This window comes from Eleutherodactylus coqui, chromosome 13 (genome assembly GCF_035609145.1).
Source record: "Eleutherodactylus coqui strain aEleCoq1 chromosome 13, aEleCoq1.hap1, whole genome shotgun sequence".
Lineage (NCBI taxonomy): Eukaryota > Metazoa > Chordata > Amphibia > Anura > Eleutherodactylidae > Eleutherodactylus > Eleutherodactylus coqui.
Window position 1 is genome coordinate 79,014,221 of NC_089849.1, and position 7,500 is coordinate 79,021,720.

At 41.7% G+C, this 7,500-nt stretch overlaps 2 non-coding genes across 2 annotated transcripts in view; both read left to right on the forward strand.

The window, feature by feature from the left end:
- Positions 1-6,863: 6,863 nt before the first annotated feature.
- Positions 6,864-6,945, forward strand: TRNAL-AAG (transfer RNA leucine (anticodon AAG)). Its single transcript has one exon. It is a non-coding gene; the product is annotated as a tRNA-Leu (tRNA).
- Positions 6,946-7,421: 476 nt separating this feature from the next.
- TRNAL-AAG (transfer RNA leucine (anticodon AAG)) overlaps positions 7,422-7,500 on the forward strand; it is an 82-nt gene continuing 3 nt past the window's right edge. The window contains exon 1 of the tRNA in view: positions 7,422-7,500. This exon is cut by the window's right edge and continues 3 nt beyond it. This is a non-coding gene — a tRNA (tRNA-Leu).

Genomic DNA, 7,500 nt, shown 5'->3' on the forward strand with positions numbered 1-7,500 from the left:
AGAAATGGACTTTTTGGCCTTTTCTGAAACCGAACAAACTCTATAAGAAAAGGCTTTTGATGATATTCCCAAGATGTTATGGCACAGATTAAGCTACCCTGATGCGCTAGCTAAGTAGACATTAGGCGCACTCCACGATCTTGCACTTCAAAGCCTTCAATAGCCTAGAAACATCTGAAAAAGCAGTAGTGCGGTAATACTGTTGAACTCACTTGCGTTTGCTTCCTTTCTAACTGGAGGAATGCATTTTCAGCCTTCTGCTGCCATCATTAAATATTCAGCTCGAATGCAGCAACAATTCTTCTTTTTAAATCAAATTCTGGAAAAGGATTTCTTGCCAGGAGAAATGTTCTTTATGAAATCTCTTGGACATTTTGATCCCACATTATCCACTTTTTCATGGTAGCATGGCCGAGCGGTCTAAGGTGCTGGATTAAGGCTCCAGTCTCTTTGGAGGCGTGGGTTCGAATCCCACTGCTGCCAGTTTTCAATTTTGAAAGCTCTCAAGTTGCTTTCTGAACATTTTAGTGGTCAGAAGAACTTGCTTTTGATGATGCTCAGAAATGGACTTTTTGGCCTTTTCTGAAACCGAACAAACTGTATAAGAAAAGGCTTTTTTTTTTTTTTCAATATTAAATCTTTATTTGGGATATAGACATGTAATATACACACAGTTTATAAGACATGTAATAGTTGCAGACATGTTAACATTACTATGTTATTGTTTTCTATCTAAATCATGCAATTGTCAGATCCCATTTTTTCCTTATATCAATAATATTAGAACGGATAAACATTTTCAGAAATTGTATATAAAAGAAATACTTCGATACAACATGTATCGTATTGAATGAACTTGGCATTTTTGTGCAGCCTTAACTTTTTCTAATAAAGTTACCTCCATAGCTCCCATGCCTCTTTATGTTTTTTTAAAGAGTTATTTCTTAGTGCTATCCACTTTTCGAATAATTGTTGTTCTGCCATACGGTCCCCGAATTCCCCAAAGGATGGAGGTGTGGGCTCTCTCCATCTTCTCGCAATGAGAGATTTTGCTGTCATAAGGGCATGACCCAGCAAATATCTAATTTTTGTAGGGTATTTATTTAAGCCAACCAATAATAAGGTTAGTTTTGCGGATCTTGTGATACGGGTTTTTAGAATTTCATCTAGATGATTAAGAATAAGATCCCAGTATCTCTCAAGAGCAGGGCATGCCCAAAATATGTGCGTTAGAGTACCCTTTTGGTCACAGTTCCTCCAACATTTGTCATTGGTGTTTTGGAATCTTGTGGCCAACAAGCACGGTGTGTAGTACCATCTCAGATTTACTTTAATTTGTGTTTCCAGTATCCCCAGACCCTTGGTTGAGCCACATGCCGTTTTATACGCCTTTTCCCATGATTCCGTTGAAATAACTGTACCCAGTTCGTTTTCCCAACTAAGCATATGTGTTTTTTTGGGTAATTTGTTGTTGCCTGTCAGAATATCATAGAAATATCTGGTTTCGGACTTTCCCAGGAGGGGTTCTGATGTGATCTTTCTTTGGACTTCCATCGGGATTTTTATCTTATATATAGGAGACTTTTTAAGGAAATTTTTTATTCTGCTATAATTGAAGAGGTCTTTTTGGAGAAGGTTACATTTTTCCTGTAGGATTTCAAAAGGTATTAGTTCCTCTCCTGTCATTATGTCCTCTAGGTTTTCCACTCCCCTTACTCTCCAGGTGTCAATTCTTAAATCAGATATGAACAAGTTTAGTATTTCAATTGGCAGTTTTGGTTTTTTGTGGGTATCGTAGGTGGCTACTTTTTTTGTGTATTCTTCCCAAATTTTTAGGGAGGCTGCCACTGTAAGAGGCAAATTTTTGGGAGGGATGTTTAGGGCAAGGTTGGTTGACATGGCCGCGAGTGATGCGCCAAGTAGCAGTAGATGTCCTTTGGGGGTTTTTGTGAGGCATGTTTCCATGCCTACCCAGGCCATTGTGTTGTCTCTTTTTGTCCAGCATCTGGTTTGGTTCAGGATAGTAGCTTTAAAATATTTTTCTAGGTTAGGTATATCTGCGCCTCCTTTCCTCCGGTTTGAGGCTAAGATTGAAAGGGCTAATCGTGGTTTATTTCCCTTCCAAATGAATGCGGATAGTTGTGCTTGTAGTTTTTTGATTGTGCTTTTTGATATGGGGATCGGCAGGACCCTGAAAAGGTATAAAATTTTTGGCAATATTTTCATTTTATAGGTCATATTCCTGCCTAGCCAAGATAAATTTATTCTTGATAGATGGTCGATTTCTTTTTGGATTGTTTCTAAGAGTGGAGTATAGTTAATTCCCTCTAGTTTATTTATGTCCGCAGAAAGTAATATGCCCAGATACGGGATGTTGTCAGCCCCCCATTTGAAAGAGAATTCTGATTGGATTGCGTGCTGTAGGCTTTGTGGGATGTTTATGCCTAGTATTTTTGATTTGTCAACATTAAGCTTGTAGTAGGATACTTTGCTAAAATGTTCGAGGATCTGGCAGGCAGCTCTCAAAGACTCCAGGGGGTGTGTTAATGTGAGGATAATATCATCGGCGAATAGGCCAATTTTGTGTTGGCGGGAGTTTAGAGGAATTCCTCTTGTTTCTATAGAGGATCTTATGATTTCGGCCAGGGGTTCCACCATGAGGACATATAGTATAGGGGAAAGTGGGCATCCCTGGCGTGTACCATTGGAAATGGTGAATTTATCTGAAATGTCGCCATCTATTAACACTCGAGCTGTGGGGTAGGAGTACAGGGCTCGGACGGCGCGAATCACACCCCCCCCGAGGCCAAATTTATTTAGCGTTTGAAACGCATATCCCCAATGAACCCTATCAAAAGCTTTTTCTGCATCTAAAGCTATCATAGTTGTTGGGGATCTAGAGATTTGTGAGGAATATAAAAGGTTGAGAACCCTCCTCGCGCCGTCCGAGGCCTGCCGCCCCTTTACAAAACCCACCTGATCAGAATGCACAACACTCGGCAGGACATCGAGTAATCTATTTGCTAATATCTTTGCGTATATCTTGACATCTGTGTTGAGCAAGGAAATGGGCCTAAAGTTTGCTGGATCGTCTGGCTCTCTTCCTGGTTTGGGCAACACTACCACCGTAGCCTGGAGCATCTCTTCAGGAAACGATCCTTTTTCCATAGCTGAACTGTAGAGTTTTCCCAAGTAGGGAGATAGGGAGTTTGAGAACCATTTATAATATTCTGCCGAATATCCATCTGGGCCAGGCGCTTTTTGGTTTTTCATGGAGGAGATTGTTTCCGCCACCTCGGATACCGTTATTGGGCGATCTAAACTGGCGGCTTGGACTGAGTTTATTGATGGTAGTTTAATTTTATTCAGGAATTTTTCTATATCTTCGTTGTTAGGGTGGGAAGTTTGTGGGTCATCTTTTAAGTTGTATAATTTACTATAGAATAGGCGGAATGTTTCTAATATTTGTTTCGGGTGGGATATTTTAAATTCTTTGTTTTTTGAGTTCCAAATGTATGGGATGTTAGTTTTAATCGTCTTTTTCTTTGTCAGGTTAGCCATCCATTTTGAGGGTTTGTTTAAGGATGCGTAGACATTAGCACGTTGGGAGGTTATTTCCCTGTCGTGATCCCCTTGCAGCACCCTACGCAGTTCTAATCTTGTTTTGAATAGGTCGTTATATATTTGCTGGTTTGCATTAGTCTGGGCTAGACTTTCTAATTGTTGGATTTTTGTCAGTAAGGTATCAGTTTTTTCTAGTTTTTCCTTTTTGTACCTAGCTCCTAGTTTTATAAGGATACCCCTCATGTAAGCTTTGTGTGCTGTCCAGAGCAATTCAGGGCTTACATCAGGCGTATTATTCAAAGTGAAGTAGTCTTCAATTGCGTTTTGGATATCTTTTTGAAATTTGGGTATTTTCATTAGATAAGTATTGTTTCTCCACATTTTATGAAGGTGGCGGAATCCCCCAATTGCCAGAGATGTCAGTATCGGGGCGTGATCCGACCAAGTTATTGTGCCAACCTCAGCCCTGATTGTAGAGGTTATGAGAGACCTGTCTACCAGGCACAGATCTATGCGAGAAAAGGACCTATGTCTTGCAGAGAAAAATGAGTACTCCCTGGCGGAGGCATTGAGACACCTAAACGTGTCAAAAAGTGCGGCTTTCTTTATCCAGTTGCCTAGGGACATACCCCCTCTCACTTTGTCGCTTGTGGTGTCGACAGATCTCTCTGGTACCAGGTTAAAATCGCCATTTATGATTATAGATCCCTTGGCTACTTTGTTTATTTTTTTGTTTATTTTGTTTAGAAATTTGATTTGGTTTGAATTTGGGACGTATATGTTAGCTATAGTGACCTGTGTGTTTTTTAGCGTGCCCACCAGTACTATGTAACGTCCTTTTGGGTCACATATTTGTTTGTCAATTTTGAGCGGGGCTGTGTCTCTAAATGCTATCAGCACTCCTGCATGTTTCTTTTGTGCGCAGGCTTGTATAAGCTGGGGGAATTTTTTGTGTGTCATTCTATGACTGTCTGTGTCTACTAAATGTGTTTCTTGGATACATACTATATCCGCGCCGAGACGGCATGCTTCTCTCCACACGGAGCTTCTTTTGTAAGGGGAATTCAGGCCATTGGCGTTCAGAGACATCAATTTTGTGGCCATTTTCGCATGGTGGGTCGTTTGCACGGGAGGACGGAAGACTGGAGGTATCTGTGTTTATCTGCCAAAAAATAATTAAAACGAGAAACAACAACAAACGAGTAATGCATCAGATTACCAGTATCAACCTTGCTACCAGAAGTGTTTTTGCCCTGTGAAGAGAATACCGCACAGGATAGTATTGAACAAGTTGTAACTGTTCCTTCACTGGTAGCGGGTTTTTGCATGAGACGCAAGGTGAAACAACAATAAACCTTCAAAAAAATGATTATACAAGCTTGTGCCTGCATGTTCGGTGGGGGGGGTCAAAGTCACTAAAGTGAGAGGACTCACATCTCTGTATTCCAGAATGGACTGTAGATTTAATGTGTCCTTAAGTGTCCTTTGGTTTTTAAACGGTTGCTTTTCTTCTTTTTCCTTTCCAGGAACATAAAGAGGGAAAATTTAGTGGGATCTTTTCTTCCTTCTTCTTGTTCTAGCTTTATTTTCCAAATTTGTCGGAACTGCTTTTCTCGGAGGTAGAGGGCGGAACTTGTTTAGGGGCGGGGGTTGGTACGCCCCACGATTTTAGTGTCTCCATAGCTGTAGAGGGGCTGTGAAATACATATACAGTATTAGCTTTTGTAGCGATGATTTTTGTGGGGAAGCCCCATCTGTAGGGAATATTTGCCTCTCTCAATGCCGTTGTTACAGCTGCAAAACTACGTCTCGCCTCCATAGTAGCTTGTGACAAGTCTATGAATAGACGTATGTCAGCATAAGGACTTGGAAGCACCTTTAGCTTTCTCGCAGTGTTCATGAGTGCTTCTTTGGTGCTGTAATGATGTATGCGTACTATGATGTCTCTAGGTGTATTTTCCTTGAGGAACTTTGGGAGGGGGAGTCTGTGGGCTCTGTCTATCTGCAGCTCCTGTTCTGGGATGTTCGGGAGGATCTTTTTAAGGAATCGTGTGATAAATCCCTTTATTTCAGAGTTGGAGATTTTTTCTGAGACACCTCGCAGTTTGACGTTGTTACGTCTATTTCTGTCCTCAAGATCCGTTAATTTTTGTTGTAGTTTGGCAACAGTCCCCTCTAATTCGTAGTGGGCATCAATCAAGGAGTTGTGGGATTTAACTATCTCTCCAATTTTTGTTTCTGTTTTTTCTATACGGTTGTTAACCTCTTGAACTGAAGTGTCAACATGAGATGTTAGGCTTTTTAGATCTAGTTGTATAGTTTCTCTCAGAGCTAGTACTATCTCTTTAATATATAACTCTGAGGCTGGCTTATCTGAGGCTGATAGATTAACTAGCCCGCTCTCCTTCTTGCTATTTTGAGCATTTGCAGGAACTTCAGGGGCTTCTATGCATGTGTTATCTGACATTCTCAGCCTCTGCTTCTCGGGACTGCTTGTGGGGGAGGGGGCACTCAGTGACAGCGTGTCCGAAGCCATCTTATCTCCCTTAGAGCGCTTTATGCTGTCTTCTATCAGGGGAGGGTTGCTTGCTCCTATCTCTTTTCCTGTCTCCTCTATCCCCTCTGCAGTGTCCCCTCGCTCACCTTTGTTAGCTGGGATCGGAGCCTCCTGCACCTCAGCTGTCTGTGAGCTGTCGGCCAGCTCGTCCTCCGGTGCCATAGCAGAGGGGGGGCTGCGTGCTGGGAAGAAATCCTCCAGCCTGGCAGGTTTAACTTTTGTTGTTCTCCTCCTTGTTGCCATTGCTGGGTTCCTGGTAGGTTCCTGCAGCTTGTGGTGTATTTTTTGTTCTTCTGGAGTCGCTTTGATGTTGCTTAGAGTCCTGTTCTAGACGGAGCCTATGCAAAAACTTCCATCTTGGTGCCTCTCTAAGCCACGCCCCCATAAGAAAAGGCTTTTGATGATATTCCCAAGATGTTATGGAACAGATTAAGCTACCCTGATGCGCTAGCTAAGTAGACATTAGGCGCACTCCACGATCTTGCACTTCAAAGCCTTCAATAGCCTAGAAACATCTGAAAAAGCAGTAGTGCGGTAATACTGTTGAACTCACTTGCGTTTGCTTCCTTTCTAACTGGAGGAATGCATTTTCAGCCTTCTGCTGCCATCATTAAATATTCAGCTCGAATGCAGCAACAATTCTTCTTTTTAAATCAAATTCTGGAAAAGGATTTCTTGCCAGGAGAAATGTTCTTTATGAAATCTCTTGGACATTTTGATCCAAAATTATCCACTTTTTCATGGTAGCATGGCCGAGCGGTCTAAGGCGCTGGATTAAGGCTCCAGTCTCTTTGGAGGCGTGGGTTCGAATCCCACTGCTGCCAGTTTTCAATTTTGAAAGCTCTCAAGTTGCTTTCTGAACATTTTAGTGGTCAGAAGAACTTGCTTTTGATGATGTTCAGAAATGGACTTTTTGGCCTTTTCTGAAACCGAACAAACTGTATAAGAAAAGGCTTTTGATGATATTCCCAAGATGTTATGGCACAGATTAAGCTACCCTGATGCGCAAGCTAAGTAGACATTAGGCGCACTCCACGATCTTGCACTTCAAAGCCTTCAATAGCCTAGAAACATCTGAAAAAGCAGTAGTGCGGTAATACTGTTGAACTCACTTGCGTTTGCTTCCTTTCTAACTGGAGGAATGCATTTTCAGCCTTCTGCTGCCATCATTAAATATTCAGCTCGAATGCAGCAACAATTCTTCTTTTTAAATCAAATTCTGGAAAAGGATTTCTTGCCAGGAGAAATGTTCTTTATGAAATCTCTTGCACATTTTGATCCAAAATTATCCACTTTTCATGGTAGCATGGCCGAGCGGTCTAAGGCGCTGGATTAAGGCTCCAGTCTCTTTGGAGGCGTGGGTTCGAATCCCACTGCTG